Here is a 27,809-nt window from a genome sequence, read left to right on the forward strand (position 1 = left end):
AACTCAATGAAGTATTGGGTTGTAATTTTGATAGGGGATTGCTTTGAATCTCTAGATTGCTTTTGGTAAGATGGTCACTTTTACAGTGTTGATCCTTCCAATCCATGAGCATGGGAGATCTTTCCATTTTCTGAGATCTTCCTAAATTTCCTTCTTTAGAGATTTGAAGATCTTGTCATACAGGTCCTTTACTTGCTTAGTTAGAGTCACAGCAAGGTATTCCATATTTTTTTGACTATTGTGAAGGGTATCATTTCCCTAATTTCTTTCTCCGTACTTTTGTCCTTTGAGTAGAGGAAAGCTACTTAGTTTTTCGAGTTAATTTTATATCCCGCCACTTTGCTGAACTTTTTTTTATCAGCTATAGAAGTTCTCTGGTGGAATTTTTGAAGTCATTTACGTACACTATCATGTCATCTGCAAATAGTGATGCTTTTACTTCTTCCTTTCCATTTTGAATCCTTTTGATTTCCTTTTGCTGTCTAATTGCACTGGCCAGGACATCCAGTACTATGTCGAATAGGTAGGCGGAGAGTTGAGTCCCTGATTTTAGTGAGATTGCTTCAAGTTTCCCACCATTAAGTTTGATGTTGGCTATTGGTTTGCAGTATATTGCTTTGATTATGTTTAGGTATGGGCCTTGGATTCCTGCTCTTTCCAAGACTTTTAACATGAAGGGGTGTTGAATTTTTTCAAATACTTTCTCAGCATCTAGTGAGATGACCATGTGGTTTTTTTTTCTTTGAGTTTGTTTATATGGTGGATTACATTGATGGATTTCCTTCACCCTGCATCACAGGGATGAAGCCTAATTGGTCATGGTGAATGATAGTTTTGAAGTGTTCCTGTATTCGGTTTGCAAGGATTTGTTGAGTATTTTTGCATCAATATTTATAAGTGTGATTGGTCTGAAGTTCTCTTTCCTTGTAGTGTCTTTGTGTGGTTTAGGAATGAGGGTTGTTGTAGCCTCAAAAAATGAGTTAGGTAGTGTGCATTTGGTTCTATTTTGTGGAATACTTTGGAGAGTATTGGTATTAGGTCATCAATAAATGTCTGAAAATCTCTGCACTGAACCCACCTGGACCTGGGCTTTTTTTTGGTTTGAGGGCTTTTGATGACTGCTTCTATTTCTTTAGGTGGTATGGGATTATTTAGATGGTTTACATGGTCCTGGTTTAACTTTATTATCTTGTATCTGTCTAGGAATTCATCTCTTTCCTCCAGATTTTCCAGCTTTGTTGAGTATAGGCTTTTGTAGTAGGATCTGATGACTTCTTGAATTTTCTCAGTTTCAGTCGTTATTTCTCCACTTTCCTTTCTGATTTTGTTAATTTGGATATACTCTATTTGCCCTCTAGTTAGTCTGTCTAAGTGTTTATCAGTTTTGTTAATTTTCTCAAAGAACCAGCTCATTTGTTGATTCTTTGAATGGTTCTTTTTGTTTCTATTTGGTGAATTTCTGCTCCGAGTTTGATTATTTCTTGCTGTCTATTCCTCTTGGGTGTATCTGCTTTGTTTTGTTCTAGAGCTTTCAGCTGTGCTTTCAAATTGCTAGTGTAAGCTCTCTCCAGTTTCTTTTTGGAAGCACTCAGAGCTATGAGTTTTCCTCTCAGTACTGCTTTCGTTGCATCCCATAGGTTTGGGTATGTTGTATCTTCGTTTTCATTAAATTCTTGAAAATCCTTAATATCTTCATTTCTTCTTTGACCATGCTATCACTTAATAAAGCATTGTTTAGTGTCCATGTGTATATGGGCGTTTTATTGTCTTTGTTTTTATTAAAGACCTGCCTTAGACCATGGTGATCTGATAGGATGCATGAGAGTATTTCAATCTTCTTTTATCTTTTTTGTGACTGATTATATGGTCAATTTTGGAGAAGGTGTTATGAGGTGCTGACAAGATGGTGTATTCTTTTGTTTTAAGATGGTATGTTCTGTAGATGTCTATTAATTCTAATTGGTTCATAGCCTCTGCCAATTTCACTGTGTCTTTGTTCAGTTTCTGTTTCCATGATTTGTCCATTATTGAGAGTGTGGTGTTGAGGGCTCCCACTATTACTGTGTGGGTTCTAATGTATTTTTTGAGGTTTAGTAGGTTTCTTTTATGAATATGGGTGCTCTTGTATTTGGAGCATATATGTTAATGATTTAGTGTTCCTCCCGACAAATTTCCCCTGTAATGAGTAAAAAGTGTCCCTCCTTACCCTTTTGATAACTTTTGGTTGAAAATCTACTTAATTCGACATTAGAATGGCCACTCCAGCTAGCTTCTTGGGGTCATTTGCTTGGAAGTTTTTTTCCCAACCTTTTACTCTGAGATAGTGTCTGTCTTTGTCTCTGAGATGAGTTTCCTATATGCAGCAAAATGCTGGATTCTGTTTCTATATCCAGTCTGATAGTGTATATCTTTTTATTGGAGAATTGAGTCCTCTTATGTTAACAGATATCAAGGAATAATGGTTGTTGTGTCCTGCTATTTTTGCTTTTCCAGGTAGAATTGTGCTTGTGTGCCTTTTTGTTTTTATTTTCTTGCTTAGGTATTTTCTTATTTTTACTAGGATGTAGTTTCCTTCCCTGTATTGGTTTTCCACCTAAAATTCATTGTAGTGCTGGGTTTGTGATCCGATATTGTGTAAATTTAGCTTTGTCTTGGAATATGTTGGTCTCTTCATCTATGGTGATTGAGAGTTTTGCTGGGTATAGCAGCTTGAGCTGACACGTGTTCTCTTAGGGTCTGCATGATGTCTGTCCAGGATCTTCTAACTTTCCAAGTCTCTGTTGAGAAGCCGGGTGTGATTTTGATTGGTCTGCCTTTATATATGACATGACCTTTTTCCCTTACTGCTTTTAGTATTCTTTCTTTGCTTTGGGCACTTGGTGTTTTGACTATTATGTGTCGGGAGGAGTTTCATTTCTGTTACACTCTATTTGGAGTTCTGTAGGCTTCTTTTATGCTCATGGTCATCTCACTCTTAAGGGTAGGGAAGTTTTCTTCTACAATTTGTTGAAGATATTTACTGTGCCCCTTTGTTGATATTCTTTGCCCTCTTCTATTCCTATTATGCTTAGGTTTGGTCTTCTCATTGTGTCATGGATTTCCTGTATGTTTTGGGTTAGGAGCTTTTGGCTTTTGCATCTTCTATGACTGTTTTGTCTATGTTTTCAATGTTGTCTTCGGCTCCCGAGATTCTCTCTTTCATCTCTTCTAGTCTGTTGAAAATTTTTGTATCTGTGACTCCTATTTTCTTTTTTAGGATTTCTACCTCTAGGGTTGTTTCTTTTAGTGCTTTCTTTATTGTTTCCATTTCCCTTTTAAATTCCTTCTTCCATTCCTTCATCTCTTTGTTTCTGTTTTCTTCTAGTTCTTTGAGTCCTTTTATTGTTTTCCTTGTTTCTTCCTTTAAATCTTCTAATTTTTTATGCTTATCCTCTCGTTCTTTTTTAAGGCTCTCTATCATCATCTGGAGGTAGGATTTTGGATATGTGTCTTCTTTTTCTAGATTTTTTGGCATTCCACTGTTTGCTGTGATGGGAGAGCTGGGTTCTAGTGTTGCCAGGTTGTCTTGGTTTCCCTGGGGTATGTTCTTTTGCTTTCCTCTTGCCATCTTGTTGTCAGTGATTGGTTCTCACCTTTTTTCTTTACCTGGCCTGTGTCCCTGGATCTCCTCTGGTCCTCGTTTTGGATGGTCTGAGTCCTGTTGTGCACCCTAAGCCACAGGCTGGGAACAGAGTGTCCAATGCTGGGTTCCTGGTCTCTGGATCAGGCAGACTTTTGTGATTATTCACAAAACAACATGGAAATTTTACTGTCCAAGTCCCTATGCTCCTCCATTACATACTGTGAGATGACCATGCTTAACTGCAGGAGTCTTTGGATTTGTCAGACCCCTGTCTCCCTGTGTCCAATATGAACGAGAAGCATTAAATTACATAAGAGCACAGTCTGAGCTCACTGCAGCTGTCACAAAGCAAATTATAATGTTTAGTGAAGATTGAGATCACATGAAAAGTTGTTAGACATGGAAGGGGATTGTTGCTCACCTGGTATATTTTTCAGTTTGAGATTGGGAACTATTTTGTTAATTAATTAATTAATTCAATTTACATCGAGATTGCAGACCCCTTTTTTCCTAGAGTCTACCTTAAACAACTTTTCTCCCATATACTCCTCCCTTTCTCCTCTGAGAAAGGGGAGGTTCTCACCACACCCTGAATACCAACACACTATGGGACATAAAGCCACTGCAGCATGAGGCATGTCTTCTCCCACTAAGGCCAGAAGAGGCAGCACAGTGAGGAGAACAGGGTTCAGAGTCAGGCAACAGTGTCAGGGAGAGTTCTTGCTCCAGTTGTTAGGGGACTGACATGAATACCAAACTGCACATCTGCTACATATGTGCAGGGTGTGTGTAGGAAGAGGCTTGGTTCAGTCCATAAATGCTGTTTGTTTGGCTGTTCAGTCTCTGGGAGCCCCTCAAGGCCCAGTCTGTTTGACTCTTTTGGTGTTCTTATGGAGTTCTCATCCTCTCTGGGGTTCTCAAACCTTCTCCTAACTCTCACAGGACTCCTTGAATTCTCTCTAATGTTTGACTGTTAGTTCCTTCCTATGTTTTAGTCAGCTGCTGGTTGAAGCCTCTCAGAGGACAGTTATGCACAGCTCCAATCCACACCCTGTTATCCTCCACTTCCCCATCCATGCTGGGTCCTTCTGCAAACCCAGCATCAGTGAGGTCTAATCTCTCTCTGCTGTGCTCCAGCTTCAGGTCCAAAACGCTACATACAATCCTGGAGGCCTGAAGCCATTGGGGACCACCATGTGATACCCCTATCCCAATAATTGCCTCTTGCACCCTCCAGAAAAACTCAGCAGCCAGTTTCTCCTATCCTGTTTCTACTTCATACCCTGACGCTCATCTCTCCCAGCTTCCCTGGAGTCCTTGCTACCCAGGACCTGCCCTTTCCTCCAGCAAGCCCAGCAGCTATGTGGTCTGCTCTGTCCTCTGTGTTTTTTCTTCTGATCTACACCTCTGCTGGGAATCCTGGAGGCCTACAGACATTAGGGACTACCAGTTTTGTTTCTGTCCCTAGCAATCTGTTGCCATCAGGAGACAATATTCTGGCTTAATGTTTGCACATTAATATCAGACAAATATTTCACTTTGGTTATCAAATACCATGAGCTTTCTGGTAGTCAGTTGATTAATGATATACTTCTGGAGATCTCGTCTGCATGCATAAATTAGACTGGCCTAGAACTTAAGTACCCAGTGCTGGCTGTAATTTTATGGGTCTCCTGATTCTTTCTTTCCAGTTCTCAAGTATATATATGAATCTCAGTCTTTGTTATGAAATTTTTTTCTTTTTTACTTTTCTGTTTCATGCACTTTACATATAATAGTATAATTATAATTCACTTCATATATAGTCTCATAATTCACTAACCTGAATTCAGGTGGTTATTTCATGTCTGTTAATTGCTCTTAATTTTCCTTCACACCCCAAAATTTTTTTCTTTAGATGTGAACAATCTCTGAGGTTGTGGACGCCTGGTCTCTGTAAAATCATTACTTGATTTAGTTGGCTTTGCCCCTCCTGGAGAATCTTTGAAGCCTGAGCAATATGAAGACACTTTTCACCAGTTTTAATCCCGCTAATTTCTAGACTTTTGTAGAAAAATCCTTTGTGGAATAAAACTGTTTGGCAGTGCTGGTCTCCAGGTGTGATGAGGTAAAGAATCCTGGTTTGTTTTATTCTCCTCCATTTCCCCAAACTGAGATCCCTCTTTAAGTTCCCTGGCGTTGTGGGAAACATGACTGTTAGTTTCTGTTGGATTGTCTTTAGTTTAAGATTAAAGCTTCTCTGATCCCAGGCTTAAGCTAGAGTCCCTAGGGCATCCACAGAGCTAATCCAGGCTCCTCCTCGCATCTCTGCCCCATGTTTAATTGGAAGTTGGGGCTCCGGTGCCCGAGGTACTGCTCATGTTCTCATTATCGGCGTCGATATTGAGATGGGAGACAACAACAGATTTAGCTCCAATTTCTTTGACCCTCCTCTTTTTTTCCTATCCACTACTGACATTTTTATTTCTTGTATTCTTGTGATTTTTCAAATATCTTACATTTTCTAGAATGGTCAATCTTAGATAGGTCCCCTAAAATTTCTTCAAAAGTCACTTGTCTTGGTTTTTACCCAAACCTCTTAGATCCAGTAGTAGATTTCTGTTGAAAATGAGGAAGCTGATCACTGTCAGTGTTTTATTGTGCCCTCTCTGATGGTATTTTTCCTGTTGATTGACACCACCACTCACACACTGCCCAGGTGTTTGTTTTATCTTTTCCATCTGCTTTGCATGGGTTCCTCCTGCCCAGCCCAGCTGCTCAGAGTTCATAAACCAGGCCTTTGCATTGTGACTGAAGTGCATCAGACAGGCAGGGGGAACAACATGGCACCACAGACCCATGTTCTCATATCCTTGTTGCTCTGGGTATCTGGTGAGACATTTAAAGTATTAAAACATTTTCAAAGTGTTCTCTTTGTAATAAGAAATTTGCAACATATTCCAATGTTCAATATTTCTTACATAATAGTATTGTGACATTATGCCATTATAATGATATTTTAATGACAAATTTCAAATTTTATTGTAATCTGTGAATTTATGCCTTTTCACCGTCTATTCCCTATTGTAGGCACCTGCGGGGACATTGTGATGACACAGTCTCCACCATCCCTGACTGTGTCAGCTGGAGAGAAGGTCACTATGAGCTGCAGGTCCAGTCAGAGTCTTTTATACAGTAAAGACCAGAAGAACTACTTGGCCTGGTACCAGCAGAAAGCAGGGCAGTCCCCTAGACTGCTGACATACTATGCATCCACCAGGGAATCTGGGGTCCCTGATCGCTTCATAGGCAGTGGGTCTGAGACAGATTTCACTCTGACCATCAGCGGCATGCAGGCTGAAGACCTGGCAGTTTACTACTGTACACAGAGTTACAGCACTCCTACCACAGTGCTCCAGTCTCCTACACAAACCCCTTTAAGATTCTCCCCAGCTGTATTCACCACACACAGCCCTTGGCATGCACAGTTCCCCTTCTGCCCCAGGGCTGACCTGCATGAAATACTTAAGAAAAAATTTTCAGAGTCCATTGAAAAATAATGTGCTTAATGCCTCTTATGTCTTTGTTATAAAATTTCTCAATGCCAAAATGTCTGTGTTTAGATCTTTGTGTTAGCCATTTAGATCCAGTTTTCTTTAGCCTTAGGAAGGTGAGGAAGAATGAATATAAAATAGGAAATGCAGTAATGGCTTATAGAAATTACAAGAGATATGCCAGCCTTTAGTTCTCTGTCTATATGTAATTAAAAATTGAACATACAGAGATAGGTATACTTCACACAGTATACACCAATATCTCACTTTTTCTTTCCAGTCTACTTCTCACTTTCTTTCTCTTTCTGTCTGTCATTCTTTCTGTCTCTCCTTTCTATGTCAAGCACATATATACACATACATTTATATGTACACATTCATATACATTCACAAAAAGTACCACAGTCATATAAACATACACATATACATAGATGCATACTTATACATGTACATGACTTGACATATTACATATATAGTATGAAGTTGACATACTACATATATATGTATGTCAAGTTCATACCACACTTGAACCTGACATACTACATATGTAAGTTTCACAAAGGAGAGAATGTATAATATCTATTGTCCTTGCTTCTTGAGGCCACTTATCACTCTGAAATTTTTCTATTTGTTTTTTCACTGTGGAGACTGAGATACTAGATTCTCCCATCCTGAGTATGTCCTAGTAGGACAACTGCTCTGTCTTTAGAATATCTTGTTCTTTTTGGTCCAGCTTTGGATTTTGGAGTATAGTAAGGCATAATTATCCGTATTCATAATGATTCCTGTTCATGTCTCTCACAATCTTATCTCCTGAGGACATTTATAGGCTTGGTGTGAAGGCTATTTAGCAGTATAAATTTTTCTTTAACTGTTGAATAAGATTCATTTGCTTTGACTTCTTGCTAAGGATCACAACATGAAATGCACTGTTCCTTGAAATCTCTGATACTGTTGAGATTTGAAAGTGTTCCAAAAACTCTCGAATTTTTTACAGTATAGTATTAACAGAGCACTCAATTTTTTTGCCTTACAGTTTTAATTTTTTTCAGAGAGAAATAGAGAGATAGAGATAGATAGATAGATAGATAGATAGATAGATAGATGGACAGAGCCTTAAGGAACATGAAATTGTGTGGGTAGGGGGAGGAAGGAGTCTGATATATGTTGGAGAAAGGGAAACATGATTAAAATATATAGTTTTTTTCTTAAAACAATAAATGTTGTGAAATTTAACAGGGTAGTTAGGAACCCTTAGTATGTTTTTGAGCTGCTCTGTGAACAGTTTGGCTGACCCCACTATCACTGAGAGGAAAGCAGGTGTCCCTCTGATTATGAACTTTACTGAGCTGATTTGCATGTTGAATCTTTAGGCAAAAGCCCAGGAAGCTGAAAGCATCTACAAAGCCTGTGACCATAAAGGGTACCAGCTCTCAGAGATGGGATCAGGTGCTCTCAGGCTATGGGTGCTGCTGTGACAGACAGTGCAGAAGCACTGTGAGGTTCTACTGTAGTCATGTATGTTTCCCATGTCTTTGTGATCTCAATCATTGGAATTATGGCATGTTAAATTTGCTTTTATCCATTATATTTTTCCCTTCAATTTCCTATTAGTTCAGAGTGATGCTTTAGACTGTTGTCACAGGAGTCACATGTATCACACTGAGATGGATTCATTTGCCTGTAAGTGTAATGTTTGTATATTTATTATTCCAGACTCTAATGGGGACATCATGCTGACTCAGCCTTCAGCTTACTTGGCTGTGTCTCTGAAACAAACGGACACCATATCCTGCAAGTCCTGTGAGGGTATCGTTGACACACTGTATAATAACAGTACTCAGTGTTATCAAACAGAGCCCAACAGAGCCTCACATACTCCAGATTTGTGAAGCATTCAGTGTAGAGTCTGGTGTTTCTGTCAGGTTCAGTGGTTGTTGTTCTGAGACAGATTTTATACCAGTAGAGGCCAACAGTGCTGCAAACTATTACTGTCAGCAGGCTAAGGACATTCCTCCACACTTCTCTATGTCAAAACAAAAAAAATATTTTGGTCTTGCTGCTCAATGAGATTCCAGCTCTCACATGTTTCTTCCTCTCTAGAAATCTCTAGCAATGATCTGCATGTTTCTTGGGAAAAAAGTGTACTTGCTAAATTTGTGCTAACTTAATACATAATAGAACCATCTGAGAGCAGGGAACACTGAGTAAATAACTTCACAATGTATGTAGGCAGGTCGGTATGGCATTTTCTTTTCTTTTTTTCCTTTTAATCTAATTTTACTTTTGCTTGCCTAGGGGTGGGGAGCAGATCATTCAATAAAAAACATACAGTAACAACTGGGGTGGGGTGAAGAACAATGTTTAAACTATAATAACAATTTGACTTAATTACTGGCATGCACACAAGTCTAAAATTATAAGTTAAAAATTAATACACCATTAAGACTTCTAGGAGTGTTTTATAATAATTTCCTAATTTTTTCTTTGCAGATACATCAAGCACCTCCAAAATATATTTTTGTACACACAGTGAGTAGCTCAATTAACATACGTGGTCAAGCCAACTTCTCAGATCAGCTCTTCAGGCAACAGCCATAGTGCAAATGGAATGAAGGGTAGTTGCAAATGAATGGAAAACTAAGTTAACCTTTATAATTAAATACAGAAAATAAACTTGTTTGCTAAAAATAAACATGATGTGATGTATTTACCACGTCACTATGAAGAATGAAGACAAGGACATGTGTATGCATATGTACCCACAAATACTTAATTACAACCTTATAAATATGTATTCCTATACTTTTATGAAAAAATGCTTAAAAATCTGTACATTTATCTTTCTTTTTTATTTTTGGTTTTTAAAATAAAGTTAAAAAATGTGTACAATGTGAAAAACTTGAAACTACTATCAAATGATAAATGTTTCAGTAGAAAAATAAATCTCTTCATGCAATTATGTACCATCTCACTGTGTAAGTTTTAAGGCAAGGGTTTGTTTCCTGTAAAGAACGTCCATTCTTCCTGGTGCATCTTGTCTCCTCGTGCACTGCATTGTTATGCTCTGTTTTCTCTCTCTCTCTCTCTCTCTCTCTCTCTCTCTCTCTCTCTCTCTCTCTCTCTCTCTGTGTGTGTGTGTGTGTGCAATCGACATGCTAGTTCAAATTAAAACTAACTCACATGTAGAAAATGTCTGTGTTTTACAAACTGAGAACCCACAAAATCCTTGCAAATTAATGACCCCTTCTGATTCAAGTAAAGAAAAATGACTTAAAACATTAGTAATAAAAAGACACAACACATTTCATGAAGAATAAAGAAAAATAGTTCTGATGTTTCAGAAAGCTGCCTTATTCCTTGTGAGGGATTTGAGGGGAAGCTTTCATAGTGGAATGTGTTAATGTAGCCTGGAAGGACTTCAGCGGGGATCCCACTGGACTGTGGAACTTCGGGGTGTCTATAGACTCTAGCTGCTTGCTCAGGAGGAACTCCCCACCTCTGTTCACAAACCCTGACTCCTGGTCTCCCTCCCCATACTTCCATTTTTCAACTGGCTCAGTTCCTAGCATTTCAGAATCCCCCATCCTGCTAAAACACTTGTCCAAGTAGGTTGTGTAAGTGTTCTCCTTCTTCACGTTTTTACCCTTCCTGACCTCAGAACAAAACTCACTGATGAGGAACCACTCAGCCCCACCACTCACAAACTGACTGTCCCAGGAGGACTGGTACAAGGCTTCCAGCTGGGTCAGGTTAGCCCTTCCCTTTCCTTGCTTGTCTTCACTGACTGATTGTGTATCAGGCTCTTGAACTTTAACTGGGACACTGAGCTATTCAAGTCATTTAACTTGTCAACTATGTTAGTAAAGGCATGCTGGGCACTGAGCTGAATGGTCCCTACGATGAAGGAGTCCAAGTCAAAGCCTTGGCCCCTCTCCCTCTTAGCCAGCTGCTGGAAACCCTCCTCTAGCATGATCTGTGACTTGAACAACCTGTTCCTCTCACATGTGGACTTGCCCCTTTTACTGGATTTTTCTTTACTTTGCTCTTTCCAGTTGGAAAGACCTATGAGCTTGGGCTCATAGTAATGGTTAACCTTGCTCTCCCTCCACACCAGGTTATCTAAGTATGAGGATGGCTTTGTTTTTTAGTCACAGGTGTGATTACACTCCAGATCACAGTACTTGTTCTTGTGGCTACTGAGCAAGGCAGAGTAGGTGGTGTCCAAGGCAGAATCTTCCTGATACTTCTCTTGGTCTTCATCCAAATACTTTCAAGGATCAAATTGAACTTCTTCTTCAGTGACATCAGACTTATCTCTTGGGTCAAGCTGAACCTCATCGATATCAAATTTGTTATGAATAAGCCAGCCATGCTCAGAGAATTGACAATTGTTATACCGTTCTCAGTAATAAATGTGAATGTGTGTCTCATCCATAAGCAAAATGTCATATACTTAGTTTTTATTGTGGAAGGGATGGCTTGAAATCACCTCATCCATTGGAAAAAAGTGGATACTCATACAAGGAAGGGAAAGTGCTTCTTTGGTTGTCAGCCAATCCATGGGACTTAATGACAAAATCTGTTCCAAGAAATCCAGTGTTTCTCCTCTAATCCCCGGAAGCAGCTGAGTTAGCAGTTTGTGTGCCTCAGTCATGTCATTTCTATTGTAAACTGGAATCATGCTGAGAAGCCCCCACAGATCATCTTCAGGCACAAGAGGGCTGGAGTCTAAGATCAGCTGTATCTGTTCAAGTTCATGTGCATCTGCAAGAAGGGTTTTACAAGTCAGCGTTCAGCAAAGATGCAGCCTGCACCCAATGTGTCAATGGCTTCAGTGTAATAACCAGGAGAATATAAAAACCATGGAGATCTTGGTATACCATTTGGTAACTAATCCTTCAGAAAGAAGGCTCTTATTGGAATAATTAGGGTCCATGATCTTCCAGGTCAAGGTCACCTGTCTTCAGCACCAAGTCTTCAGTGTTAAAAGATTAGCTGGCTTGAGATCTCTATGCAGCACGTTTGCAGAATGGACATATTTGAGCCCATGTGGCAAGTGATACATGAAAGTCTGCCAGGCTCTTCCAGTAAAGGGCCCTGTTACAACACATTTGCCTGGCCTTTCTCCATATACTCCTGAAGAAATAGATGCTGTTTAGCCTATTGAGAGTCTACAATGTCTGTTAGCTGTCTTCAACCGGACAAAGAATTACAAATTCTTTTACAATTTTATCTTGGTCAGGTCTTCTAGTAATTTTGATATCAGGGAAAGCATGTTTGACACTCTGGGGATCATTGAGGAGAATTTTCTTGATGGCTACTCCTTTGTCACAGTCATTGTCTACAGCTGAAAAAAAAAAATAAAAAGATGTTGCCTCTACAGCCCAATGGTTTTAAGTCCCTATATCTAGAGCCCAGATAGAAGCCACAGATTTTCATCAGATTTTAAAATTTCTCTGCCAATTTTCTTTTTTTTCTTTTTTTAATTGTTTATCCTTTTATTTATTTTTTTAGATGCAAATTCAAGAGGTTTATTTTCTTTCTTTTTTTAACGACTTTATTTTACAAAAGCAAGATAAATGTACAGATTTTAAACATTTTTTGCTTAAAATTATACATTTTTGTCAGTACTGTTTTTTCAGATATTAAAATAATTTTTACATAATACTATGTGAATATATTTTTTAGTCAGTACTTGATTTTTTCAAGGGCTTGACAGTATGCATTGAAAACCTAATAGTTACCATGAGCGTAAAGTACATGCAAAACAAAACGCAACATGGAAATAGTCAAAGTCTTCTTGTTTTGTAAATATATATATATATATATATATATATTTTTTTTTTTTGTTTTTTTTTGTTTTGTGTTCTTTATTTCTTGGACTTCATACAGTCTGTGAGTTGTTTCTGGGGTAGTGCAAGCCTCTGGGGTTACTATCCCAATATCAGTGACTGCATATTATGTCTGTTCTTTTGTGACTGGGTTATCTCACTCAGGATGATATTCTCTAGATGCAGCCATTTTCTCAAGAATTTGGTTAAGTCATTGTTTCTAGTGGCTGAGTAGTATTCCATTGTGTAAATGTACCACAATTTTTGTATCCATTCATCTTCTGAAGGACATCTGGGTTCTATCCAGCCTCTGGCTATTATAAATAGAGCCGCTATGAACATTGTGGTGCATATATCTTTGTTGTGTATTAAAGTGTCTCTGGGGTATATGCCCAGAAGTGGAATAGCTGGGTCTTCAGGTAGTACTATATCCAATTTTCTGAGGTATCGGGTTGCAAACTAATACAACCACTCTCTGCCAATTTTCAAACCCTCACAATTGCCTTTTCTTGTCAATTGCTGAAGCTGTGTAAACAAGGAAGAAAACTGGCATCAAAAGGAAAGATCTCTCTAAAAGAGAGAAAAACCATCATGTTCCCACAGCACGATGGTTTCTTGATGTTCATTGCAGACACCATCCATGCCCACTTAGTTATCCAAGGTTTAAAGCTCAAAAATCTTTATTCACACTGAGAATTAAGAAGATTGCAGTGCTCATAGCTCAAGGAAGGCCGTAACTCTGCAGGCATTTAAAGAAAACACTCAAGAAACTCAAACGGAATGAAATGACATACTATGCACTCGGATTCACTATGCTAACCGACTTAACATGGGAAAGAACTGAACAAATATGTGCCCGCAGGCCTCCGTGGGCATCCTCTCACAGTGCAGATACATTCAGTGTTGGACTGGTCCTGGGCAGCATCCTAAGGAGCTGGGAAGCACTAGATTCTTCTGTTTCTTTGCTTCCTTGTCGCTGTGTTTCAACAGGAAGCTCTGGTGAATTTGGCTGAGACGCCTCTGTTCTTAGTGATCAGGTGGCTCCAGCTCACCACAATGACATTCAAAGCTTCTGTCTCTATTACTCAGATACAACATTTGTTTTTATCACGGTGTTTTTCTGTATCACACCTTAACGTTTGGAAAGTTGTCAGGAGCCCTGGCTCAGATCGGTGTCCGGGACCTTGTGGACCACCAGGCACAAACTTGGGATGGCTTAGGGGCAGGAGCAGAGCACCAAGCCACATACCAAGAGACTTTGCCGTGCTGAGTCAGTTGAGTCCCAGTCATGCCGGTGGGCTTGGGGGAGGAGACAGGTGGGCTTGGGGGAGGCAGCGAGCCAGGAAGGCAAGCCTCCACCACCACAAGCCCAACTGGACCACCACTCTTCCCTGCACCTTGGCTGTGGCGGGAACCAGTGGCAGAGACTTGAGCCTGCAAAATACATCCAGGTGCAGGCATCAAGGGGGTACAACTGTACTACCTGAAGACACAGTTATTCCACTTCTGAGCATTTACCCCAGAGACACTCCAACATACAACAAAGACACATGTACCACAATGTTCATAGCAGCTCTAATTATAATAGCCAGAAGCTGGAAAGAACCCAGATGTCTTTCAGTAGATGAATGGATACAAAAATTGTGGTACATTTACACAATGGAGTACTACTCAGCTATCAGAATCAATGACTTAATGAAATTCTTAAGAAAATGGATGCATCTAGAGAATATCATACTGAGATAACCCAGTCACAAAAGAACAGACATAATATACAGTCACTGATAATGGGATACTAAACCCAGAAAGCTCTGAAACCCCAGAAACAACTCACAGACTGTGTGAAGTTCAAGAAAAAAAAAAGAAAAGAAAAAAACATTATGTTTACTCCTTACACACCAAGAAAATTTTGACTAATTCCAGGTTACATACTGTTTTATATGAATTTTTATGTTCATTGTAACTAGTAAGATCTTAATGCACACTATCAAACCTTAAAAAAAAGCCAAGCACTGACAAAAATGTATTCAATTACTTTTATGCAATAATGCTTAAAATTTGTACATTTATCTTTGTTTTTTTTTTAAATAAAGTTCTTCAATTTAAAAGAAAAGGACATCTGTTCATAAATTTTCAACCAAAATTTGCATCAGTTAGTCAGGCATAGCAGCTCTCAGGGAGAAGTGGGAAGTGTGCAGGCCAAGGCTCTCTGTGTGTGCAGGCAGCAGGTGGGACTCTCAATGAGGTTTGTGTAGAGGCTGAAGGAGGATAGGTGCTAAACTGCTGACAGTAATAAATACCCATGTCTTCAGCCTGCACACTGCTGATGGTCAGAGTATAGTCTGTCCCAGATGCACTGCCTGTGAAGCGATCAGGGACTCCAGGGGACCTTTTGGAAGCCATGTATATAAGTGCTTTAGGAGACTGTCCTGGTTTATGTTGGTACCAGGATATAGCATTACCCACACTCTGACTGGTCTTGCAGCTCATGGTGACCCTGTCTCCTACTGATGTGCACAAGGATTTGGGAGACTGAGTCATCACAATGTCCCCATCAGCACCTGAAATCAGAAATAGATGATGATTACATACTTATACACAGAAAGACTTCTTGAAACAATGGTTAGAATCCAAAATGACTTTTCTAATGGTATTGTCTGCATTCTATTATCTTCCTATAGGAAATAGCTATTTTTTCTACAAAGGAATTACTTTTAAGATAATATAATACTTTTAAATGTCTCACCAGAAAACCAGAGCAGTACCAATACAAAGTCCAGTGTCTGTGATTCCATCTTGATGCTCATACTTGTCTGATGTATTTCAGATCTCACTGCAAATGCCTGATTTATAAATCATGGATATCTGGGTTGGCCTCTAGGGACCTATGCAAAGAAGTCATCAAATAAGGAATAAAATTACCTTGACAGATGGTCATGAGTGAATCCATGTTAAACCAACATTCAAAATACCATCAAAGACAGTAACCTATCACTGGAACTATAGTCAACACAGACACAGAAGAACTACCTTAGAGGTATTAGATCTCTCAAGACAGGCTTCTACTAAAGTCAAAGAAATTCATAAGAGGTAAGTTGGTGCTGATAAGGTAGAGCTGGCATTATGTTCATTCAAATACCAGCCAGGCCCAAGTCTAGGGCTCTGGATTTTTCCATACCCAAATCTATAGTTCCTGCAAATTTTTGGATTTGTGAAAAGGCCATTCTTGATGATCCACAGCTGTACTATCTACATGATACAAGAGAACAATACAACCCAGAAGAGTCTGATGAGGATCTAATATTGATGGTGTCACAGAAGCCAGAGATCTTGAACCAGACCTATGACTTAGTGCAATGAACACTGTGTGTGGACAGAGATATTCTGTGGGACATGCTGTGATATATTACAAGTACTTGGATGAGATGTTTTCTAGGCTTTTTTGTTGTTTTCTTCTTTGTGTATTTTATTTTTGAGTGGGAGTTGCATGGGACAGTAATGAGGATACAGGTGAGGTAAGATTTTGTTGGAGACACAGTTCTATCATGTGCATTTTTTTTCCTGAACAGTGTCTTAAGAGAGCTATTTTGCCGAGATCAGACATGTGGTATTTTTCTGCAAGCTATCCGGTGAAAGGGCATGTGATGCTTTTGCTGAAATATATGCTTGAGAGGACATGTGTTGTATGGAAACAGTCTAAGTATAACCCAACAGACAGTGGATGATGCTCTGACATTGGTTCTGCCCGATGGTCTTCATTGAGCTTCTGTGATGCTGGTCTTCACTGTAGGGCCTAGAAGGTAGAGGAGCACTAAAGACCTGGTGGAGGTCCAAGTGCTTCCAGATGCTTTGGTGGATGATCTTCAGAGGCACATGGTTTCTTTTGGATCTAGCAGCCCTATAAAATCCTGTTGGTGTTTTGCTAGAGGACTGGACTACAGACTACAGCGAATTGCCAAAGGGAACTACTTCTAAACAGATCTACATCTCCCTTGTCCTATTAGCCATTTAGTCTCCTATATTTCTTGGTGGTCTATAAGGGAGATTGAAATGTTTAAGAAACCTTTTTGAAGCAGGTCTCAAAAATTAATAAAAATTTAAAAATAAAATAAATATAATAACCCACTCAAAAATTTTAAAACTTGCCCCCGAACAAGAAACAAAAATAAAATATTTAATCTAAAAATTTTAGGCACAAAACATCTAGGTAATCCAGGATTCCAAACAAACACCAATTAATTGAAGAAGGGGACAAAACTCAGATATGAAGAACAGAATACTTTCAAAAAAAATCATAGAAAAATATTCTCAAATATAAAGAAGAAGGTGTTTCTCAAGGTACAGGAAGCATGTGGGACACACTATTTGAATGGGCCAGAGAAAAAACTCACCATGATGAAAACATTAAACTACCAGAAGCAAGAAAAATATTACAGTGTATTAAAAGGAATAATTAATTTCAGATCTCAAAATCAAAATAAGGGGAATTCCCACCCCACCATTGATAATGAAACATTCATGGTATCAATTTTCCAATAAAAGACACAGAAAATAGATTGGGATTAAAAATAGTATCCATCTTTTTGTTGCATCTAAAAAACCAGACATCTCATCATGGAGCTCTAAGGTTGTTTGGCAGAAGATCTCAAATAATGAAACAAACATTTATAAACAGATATAGGTGTATGTGCCATCCTATATGCTTTATAATTTGATCATACATGGACAAAATTTAGACCTTTATGATTGCTTATTAATTACCACTTAAATTTTTATTAACACATATTTATCTTCTATTATTTTGTGTGCCTTCTCTCCCATCTCCATGACCAAGTTTCTGCCTATTCTTTCTACCCTCAATATTTACCTTTGACTTTGTATCACGTAGAATAGATATACGGTGTTCTTTCAAAAAATTTTGATTTTAAAAAGGATGTTCATGAGGGAAATTTATTTAAAGTTCTTTTTCAATGTAGGGTCTTTGTGTGATTCGCTTATAAGCATAATTATGGCTTCAAAGAATGAGTTGGGTAGTGTTCCTTCTTTTTCTACATTGTGGAACAGTTTGGAGAGTATTTGTATTATACTTCTTGCAGGGCTGATATTATTCTGCACTGAGCCCATTAATCCTGAGGTTTGTTTTTTTGGGGGGGGGTTGGGAGACTTTTGATGACTGCTTAGGTTATTGTTCTCTTTTGGTGTTCTTATGAAGTCCTCATCATTTCTGGGTTTCTTAATCCTCCTCCTATCTCTTTCACAAGACTCCTTGAATTCTCTCTGATGTTTGGCTTTCATTCCCTTCATCTTCTTTGGTCAGCTGCCTGGTTTAGTCACTCAGAGGACAGTTATGCTAGGCTCCCCTCCACACCCTGTTATCCTTCCCATTCTCTTAATTCTAGGTCCTCCAGCAAATCCAACAGCAGTGAGTTCTGACCTTTTCCTGTTGTGCTCCATTTTCAGTTTCAAAACTCTACATACAATCCCGAAAGCCTGCCGCCCTCAGGGACCACGAGGTGAGTCCCTTAACACAGTTCTCTGCCTCTTGGCCCCTCCAGGAAATCCCAGCAGCCAGATTCTCCTATGCTGTCTGTACTGCATACAGTGAGGCTCAGCTCTGCCTGTTGCCCTGGAGTCCTGCTGCTACCCTGGACCTGCCATTTTCTCCTGCAAGCCCAGCAGCTATGTGGTCTGCTCTGTCCTCTGTGCTCCATCTTCTGAGCCACACCTGTGATGTTTGGAGAAGTATGAATAGGATTCAAGTGATTGTGAATGGTACGTGCTCTTGGAGCTAGCTCTGCAACACTTGGTCTCATGTCTTTGATGTTCTTTGCTTAGTTGAGAGAGACATGGTAGAGGACTTCTCTCATCACCCAAATGAAGGACCTGCCTAACCTCTGGATATGGTCTCTACAGGTTCTCTTTCCCCCTTGCTGGACATTTCAACTAATCTCATCTTTGTTGGATTTTGGAAGCATCTACTTGGCATCTGGGACTTGGCAACCCACAGTTCCCCATCATCAATGGCTAAACACAACTTTTAAACTCCTCACCCTGTATATATCATCTATGATTGGAAATGAGTATAACATACTCACCTACATACACATACATACATATAAATACAAATATGTATATATATATATAGTGAAATTCTAGGTATATTTTGATTGTGTGCACAAATTAAAACATACTAAAACAAATCTTGGAACTAACATTGTTATTACAGGTTACCTCTAGGAGGCGCTATGAACCATAGATTTCTGCAGGGGCTTTGGGAGACTGGAGAAGAGTAGAGAGATTGTTGAACTTTAAGGTCTCCCAGGATATGTCTACAGCACATAGGTTCACCATCAGATACAAGGTCAGTGGTATGTACACGTAGCTCTCACTATGTGTAGGTATTTAGACCCATGCCAACAGAAGCAGAGATAGGTTACTCATTTGTTGTACTGGGTACTTACCAGGAATCTTCACTGTTCTACTGACAGTGGATCTAGAACAGAGTTTGCTCTCACCACCATCTGTATTCAAAATAAAGATGTGACAAGTTAATACTGTGAACACTGTTGTCCATTTTTGTGACTCGTTGTGCAATACACACACACTTTAGAGTACAGTCTGTCGGCCAGTGTCTGAATCAGCACTTGTCTCTTTACTCTGCATGCTACCCAAAATCTCTCTCTTTGTCCCGAAGGTCACTGAGCCTTTCTTAGTTAACTAAACCTGAGAGTCCAGGAGAGCTTTTAGAAGATGATGTGTCCTTAAATCTTTGAGTCAAGTTTAAACAATTATTTTCTACTACTTTTTCCTATCATGAAAGCTTGATTTTCAAGGTGATTTGACATAAAGTGTTGTAAATTTTATGTATGTGTTCATTTGCAGAACAAGTAGTCTGGAAACAATTTAAGAATGTTCATTTCATATTAATTATTCTATTTTTCAAATGTATAATTTTTTAATTAAAAATGACATCAATTTTTAATTTAATTTTAAACCTTAGCTATGAATAAATATTACCTCAGTATAAAATTTATTAGGGTCTGAGTTCTTTCATGTAAGAACAAGTACTTTGAGTAATCCTGGTAAATTATGTTATATAAAAGTAAAGTTGAGTTACTCAGAACCTTTTACATCAAATGTTTATTTGACACTGAATAAGTAAGCAATGAAACTGAAGTATATTCATCTTTTTAAATCCCAAGTTTCCATGTAATTAGGACATAGACAGAACCCAAAAGGTGGCAGCAGAGCCTCAGAGGACACTACCTACCGTCTCTGCTTTTTATTTCTTTTCCTTGCTGAATAATTAAGTACATTAATACATATACATTACACATAGTGTCGGATTTTATAAAAGCATCTCCCTTTAACATTATTATATATACAACATATTTATTCCCATTTTGATAACTTTTTAATGTCAAATTTGCACAAGTTAGTATCATCTGAATGGGATAAGACATCAGTGTAAAAATTGGTACCATAAAGCCAGGCTGTGGACAAGCTTATAGTAGATTTCCTTTATTACTGATTGATGGGAAAGAATCCAGTCCATTGTGGGTGGGGCCAGCTCTTGGTCTTGGACCCCAGTTTTATACCAAATAAAACTGAGAAATCTCCAAGGAAGGGAGCAGTTAAACATCCCTCTTTTATGCTCTGTTCAGCTCCTCACACTGGGTTCCTGCCTTGTTCGAGTTCGTGTTCTGACTTTTCTCAGTTATAAACTGTCATCTGAACTGTTGCACTTGGAATGTAAGCCTAATAAAATTTCCATCCTTTTAAATTAATGTGGTCATGATATTTCATCATAACAATAGTAATCCTAGCTAAGACACATCCCTTACCCTCTTTTTCTTTCTGTTCCATGTTTCCTTTCCCACAAGTTTTCTTCCCTTTTCTGGTTTTCCTGCTACAAGCCTACCACAATTTTGATTTTATTTATATATTGCATTTAAAAGATCTATGATTTATAAAGCAAAGTGTATGTGTAATAGTTTGTTTCTAAGCAATTTGTCTACCCTTGACTCTTTCTTGTGGTTTGTATATCAATCTGAGATTGGAATGAGTCAAACCTGAGTGTTTTACATGAGAAGCAAGTGATCTTAGCCACAGTGATGACTGTCTGTCCCCAAAGAGCAAGTTAGGAAAATCTAGAGCTCTAGGGTGCTTCTTGTGCTTCTGTGTTGCCTTCTCTCTCGGTGATATCTTATTGTTTTTGTAGGTATTTTTGGCTGTTTATTTAACCTATACTTGCACAACCCTCTGTCCAGTTAATTTACTTCCTTATTTGATGACTACTTTGCATAGGTCCCTAGAGGCAGCCCAGCTGCCCATGACTTATAATTCAGGCCTTCACAGTGAGATTTTAAATGAATCAGTCTAGCCTAAGCATCAAGATGAAGTCACATACACAGGTCTTCGTATTTGTACTGCTTTGGTTGTCTGGTGAGACATTTCCTTGGTGCAGACAATGCCATTAGAAAACTCATTTTGGATTCCAAGGATTGTTAGGAAATCCTTGTGTGTATAAGTATATACTCATGCTTTATTTCTAATTTCAGGTGCTGATGGGAACATTGTGATGACCCAGTCTCCCAAATCCTTGTCCACATCAGTAGGAGACAGGGTCACCATGAGCTGCAAAGCCAGTCAGAGTGTAAGTAATTATATAGCCTGGTACCAACAGAAACCAGGACAGTCTCCTAAACTGCTAATTTATGCAGCTTCCAATCGGTACACTGGAGTCCCTGATCGCTTCACAGGCAGTGGATCTGGGACAGATTTCACTCTGACCATCAGTAGTGTGCAGGCTGAAGACCTGGCAGTTTATTACTGTCATCAGTATTACAACCTACCTCCCACAGTGCTTCAGCCTCCTACACAAACCTCCTTGAGAGTCTAACCAGCTGTTTACACCACACAGCCTGTATACTTCCCATTCTGTCTGAGAGCTGCTATGCCTGACTAACTAATACAGAGTAGCCCTGAGCATGCATAGTTCCTCCTACTGCCTGTGAGCTGACCTTCCTGACTGATACAAAGTTTTGTTGAAAATTTATGAACAGATTGTTTCTATAATCCATTTAATTTAAAGGACTTTATGGCAAAAGGAAATTAAGATATTTGTGTTATTTTGTTTTTGTTTTTATGCTCAAATTTTGCATAATGAAGATGATAAATTTATTATTTTGTATTTTGGAGTGCAAAATTCCAACATGAATTTTCTTGGACTAAATTAGTAATCTGACAGCTTTTGTTCTCAATGGAGAATAGAGAATACAACTTGGGTTTTGCTTTTCTCAACTGTCAGTTGTCTTCTTCACTTTTGAACACTGGCAATTTCTCTTCTTTGCCTAACCTTTTTCGCATAGATAGGTTGATTTACATCACAAAATACAAAAATATATTGTACATTTTGACAACCATTATCCATCTCATTTCTCATTTCTGACACATTCTTTTTCTCCTACTAATGTTCTCCCAACTCCAAGTTTCCTATGTGTGTTCATATGACATACACAGATGCCCACTCACAATCATATGCTGTGCCCACTGAGATTCATACCCACCATCACATGCATATACACCTAGATTTATGAGTCTATAAAAATTTATAATGCAAATATCTGAGAACAAGATTAGGTTTTACTTTTTAACCAATTTATGTTTTTGCTTTCTATTCCTATTTCACATGCCTCTGCTGTTTTTTCATTTATTTTCCAAATGTGGACACTCCAATACTTCATTCTGTATTATATTACACTCATGGTAAACATGATTTTGTGTCTTGAGAATTGAGCTTGTTTTTCTGTCCTATAATAATTAAAGTGTTTGAGATTGGTTGAGGGAAACACTTTGTACTTCAGTTAAAAACAATTTGTTAACCAACCTTAAAACTATACTAATTAAATATGAATTAAAATATTTTTCTTCTTATTCTCTTTTGAGACAATGCATCATTCATTCTGAAGGAGGAAGGTGCATTTTTTTATTACCCATTTCAGTCTAGTCATTACCCAACTTTCAGTTAATCTTCCCATAGTTCTTCATCCCATTAGTTCTCTTCCCCTGAATCCCATGTCTGGAAAGTTCTTGTTGACACCTGCCTCAAACAAGATGGACTTTGAGGAGCAACATGCATGTTGTCCTGTGTCCTCCATGTGCACTTAATGTTACATTCACTCACATATTTATAAACCATACACAAAAGATGAAGAAAGAAAGAAAAAGAAAGACAGGAAGCCACTGAACACAAACATAGGACTTGTTAACTTATGAATATTGAAGCAAGTGAAAGGGAAAACAATAAATCTGATACTAAACCTAATTTGGGAGAAGGACACGGAGACAGAGACATTTGAACAAAAGCAGAAAAATAAGTGCAGCACAGCCCGTGTATCTAAGTATGTATCAGAGGCTGTCGTGAGGGCAAGCTAATGAAAGCTGTTGGAGAGTAAAACACTGGGATGAGAATGCAAGCCTGGGTCTAAAGATTAACTGACAACCTAACTACTCAGTGCTTACTTTCCTTAAAGGATAGACATCATTGCTCCCATCAAATCTTTTCTTGTTCTAGAGAAAAAGGGGTTACCAAAGCTAAAATAATTCCTTAAAATATGGTAGATCCAGGTGAATAAGTGGTTTAGCAGTTCAGAGCACTTCTTGGTCTTGCAGAGGACACAGTTTAGTTTCCAGTACCACATCATCGACTGATGCCCTCTTCTGACAGCTATGAGCACTCACACTTGCACACATACACAATTTAAAATGAAAATAAATGATTAAAGGAAAAGAAATGGCACCCCAGGCTGGATGATTGCTCACCTGTACCACAGAGCATGCGCACAGAAAAGACTGATGGCCTGAGTTTGATTCTTGTACTAGACTGAGGGAAACTACAAACCTAACTTCTGCAGTTGTCCTGTGAACTCCAAACACACACACACACACACACACACACACACACACACACACAGTAAATGTTTTTGGCTAACACTATTTACAGTGACATAATTTGTATTTATCGTTTTCTGTATTCAGAATTAAAATAAGAAACAGTAAATCTTCTGTGACTGGGAAGTTAAAGGAAGATCCTGAGGGTGAGGTAATAGGCAGAGATGAGGTCAGGAAGTTAGTGGAGGGAGGTAAAATTATTCAAAGTTCAATATTTGTTAATATAATTTTAAATGATCAATAAAAAATTAAAGCAAGTATTTTTGAAAATTATTAAGTCACAAAGTGTTAAGGATGGAACCTACATACTTATGCGTTTATAAAACTGTTTCATTATTTGAGATATTTTTCCAAACATGGCTGAACTCTGTGTTAAATGTCAGAGAAGAAGACAGAACTGAGAGACTGAGCCTCAGTGAGCTGCAACCCCAGGAGGTTTTTGTTCAGCCCCAGAGCACTGTGGGAGGAAGTTCCCTATTGTGCTGAAAGTAATAGGTTGCAATATCATCAGCCTCCACAGGTTCAATGGTGAGGGTGAAATCTGTCCCGGACCCACTGCCACTGAACCTGGCAGGGACCCCAGATTCCAGGTTGGATTTTAAATAGATGAGGAATTTGGGTTTCTGTCTGGGTTTCTGTTGGTACCAGTGCATGTAATTATTGCTAGATGTACTGACACTTTTGCTGGCCCTACAGGAGATGGTGGCCCTCTGCCTTACAGACACACCCAAAGAAGACGGAGATAGGTCAGCACAATGTCACCAATGGAACCTGGAATGACAAACACAGAGACCATTGTTACATATGTTTAAGAACTTTCCCAGCATAGGACCTTTTCATTTGAAACTGTTAAGAATAATTGTGGATCTCACACTAAGAAACCAGAAAATAAAGGAAAAGAGGGAAACATAAAATCATTTACAAATATCCTAATTATGATCAAGAGCCCAGAGGCATAAAAAACCATGATTGCCACAGTGGTTGCACCCAACACTTCTCTGCACCCTCACCTGGAACCCAGAGCAGCAGCACCCAGAGCAGGAGTGTGTCTGTCTCCATCTCTGAGAGCTGCAACAGAGGATGCTTCTTAGGCTCCTGGCAGCTGCTCTTAAAGTAGCCTGGGCTGCTGTATGATGACTCCATATGCAAATCAGCTCAGCACAGTGTGTGCTGCTGCTCAAAGGGCACCTGCTCCTGTTTCACCCACAGGGAATTCATGTCAGCTAGAGAGTCACAAGTGTCTTAAGGGACCCACACAGTCTATTCCAAATACATGTTTTTATTAGTTTTTCTCCATCTATTCTTGGTTATCCTGCAGCTCACTCTTTAGACCAGCCTAGTTTCAAACTCTCAAGAAATCCTCCTGTCTCTGCCTCCTGAGTAATGGGATTAATGGTGCACACTACCTCCTGGTTCTTCCTGTCAATCTGCTCAATTATATTTCTCCTATACTGTGATTGAGGTATGAGGTTGGGGAGTGCTTTGTGGCTGCACTATGTAAGAAGTGTAAATTATTTCAAGAACAACTTGATCCCTCAGAATTGAATACACCCTTCATAAGCATTATCTTTGTGTAATTAGAGAAAAATAATTCAATGAAGAAAAGTAATTCTTTGAAAACACTCTTATTTATTTATTTATTTATTTAGGTATCTGTTTTTGATCATGTGAATGATGTGTCTTTGTATGTTTGTGTGTGTTCATGTTTGAAGGCAATCTGTTTGCCATGTTGTATGTGCTGAGTTTAGAGGTCAAGTTTTGGTGATGATATTTCTTTCCACCTTATCTTAACGAGGTCTGTTATTCTCCACTACTAGGAAATGCTTTCTAGTATTTTTTGGGGATTCTCTTGTTTCCTTCAGTCTCTCAGCCTGCCACAGCACCATTCCACATATGGTTCATTCTTCTTCATCAAAGTCTGGCTTTTTATCGGTACCTGGGATAAAAGCCAGGTGCTCACACCTATGTGACAAGCACCTTTTCCACAGGACTAACCTGTCAGTCCATTGTTTTTATGTAAAATCAGTGAGAGAAAGTTGTCTTTACTGTACAGAAATATTACTGCAGGAAAAGGTGGAGTTCAAAAATGAGGAAAAGAAGCATGTTAAGGAGGTCTGCCCAGATCCATCTTTTGTGTAGTCATTCAATACATGATTATTGAAAGGCAGATATTTTGTATTTTATCATGGTTATAAAAGCTAATCAAAAAATTTATAAAATTGTAGATTGTTTCTCAGAGAAATTGTAAGACCATCAGTAAACTTATAAAATCAAAACTCTAGAGGCAAGTAATTTATCAGATTTATATTAGTAAATTCTCACCCCACAAAATGTCCACATAATATACTCATAGTCAATTGATATTGATATAAACTGCCCATTTAGATAAGACAAATGATTCTATGATCATTAATCCTTTATAAGATATTCATAGGTATGTGTGGCTATTTAAAACCAAGTGGATCTGGTTCATTCTTTTTTTCCTTCATCTTTTTTTTTCTACTCTCCTTTTTGTACTCTCTCTCTTGTCTCTAAAATTCCCAGTCTGCCTTTCTTTTTCACTGCCCGATCACAGGCCTTGCCTTATCTTGTTCCTGCCCTCACCTGCATGTAGTCATCAACCCACAAAAGAGACATGAGGAAATTAAACAGATGAGTGGGATCACACGGCTCAAATATATTTCAGTCCATACATGACATGTGCAGGATTTCTTTTACTGGTGTTTCCATCACTATGTAGAAGGCCATGATTAACCTGCAGAAAATAGATGGATCTTAAAAACAATTTTAATGATTTAATATTTTATGTAAGAGATGATGAGGTCTTGACATTGGGCAAAGATGAAGGGATTGAAGGGAATACTGGCTAATACAATTCAGAAGAAGTAGTAAAATGTAAATTTATCTATGAGATACCAAGGAGTAAAACAGACAAGGAGGGAACCCTTCTTGGGTTTCTAGTTTGGACAGTGTTGTAGTTTGCTTTCTATCAATGTGACAAGTATTGCGTCCAAAAGCAACATGGCAAGGAAAAGGTTCATTTGGCTTACAAATCTTGATCATAGTCAATCATTGAGGGAAGTCAGGGTAGGAACTCCATCAAGATCAGAGGCAGTGCCATGAAGAAAAGATACTGGCTTTCTCTCCATGGCTTGCTCAAAATGCTTTATTCTCCAGGTCACCATCCAGAAATGATGCCCACCCCCCAGTGTCCTGGACCTTTCCATAATAATAATTAATTTAAAAAATGCCTCCACATAGGCCTATATGCAATCTCAAAGAAGCCACACCTCTATTAAGGTTTCCTCTCCCCAGCTATGCTAAGTTGACAAAATAATGCTAAACACAGAGTAATTGTGGTCCTAAATGTAACATAGGAGTCCAGCGTAACATCAACAGTCATGGCTCACACTCACTAAATTCATCCCAAGGGTATAGAGCTCTGGCTGTTCCCAGCAATGAGAACCTTGAAGAATTTTTGATTGTCAGTTCTCTTGTTGAGCTTCTGTTATGCTAGTAGGAATTCTTGATTTTTCTGTGCTGAAGTATAATTTTTCCCCTCCTAACTATCTACATTAGAGTCCTTCCCTATATAGACAGACTAACAGGAAAAGCAGTTTCTATTACTCTGGGGAATGCAGCAGCCTGGTAATGGTTTTCTCATCCCTGAGTAGTGGCTTTCAAGCATCTTATCAGGATGCAACATCAGGAGGAGCAAAACCCACAGGGCAAGGCCTATCTCAAAGTGAGGGACTGACAGAAGTTGGAAGGAGATTGTGAGCGGGAGAAGGAGATGTCTCAGTGTCCCTCAGAGGAGTCCCTGAGTCTAGGGCAGGTGGGTGAAACAGCTCCATGGGGAGTTATTGT

General features: G+C 38.8%; 1 pseudogene and 1 gene segment (V, D, J or C); one reads left to right on the forward strand and one right to left on the reverse strand.

Moving 5' to 3' along the window:
* Nucleotides 1-10,508: 10,508 nt before the first annotated feature.
* Nucleotides 10,509-16,213, reverse strand: LOC308432384 (mitogen-activated protein kinase 6-like; annotated as a pseudogene). Its single transcript has 3 exons — nucleotides 16,129-16,213; nucleotides 15,290-15,550; nucleotides 10,509-12,614 (listed from the first exon to the last, which is right to left on the reverse strand). The product of its transcript is annotated as a mitogen-activated protein kinase 6-like (transcript).
* A 274-nt stretch (nucleotides 16,214-16,487) lies between these two features.
* LOC308432385 (immunoglobulin kappa variable 1-39-like) lies at nucleotides 16,488-21,891 on the forward strand. The segment is given in 3 exons: nucleotides 16,488-16,504; nucleotides 18,450-18,502; nucleotides 21,551-21,891.
* The last annotated feature ends 5,918 nt before the right edge of the window (nucleotides 21,892-27,809 follow it).

This window comes from Micromys minutus (genome assembly GCF_963924665.1).
Source record: "Micromys minutus genome assembly, chromosome: 18".
Classification (NCBI taxonomy): Eukaryota; Metazoa; Chordata; class Mammalia; order Rodentia; family Muridae; genus Micromys; species Micromys minutus.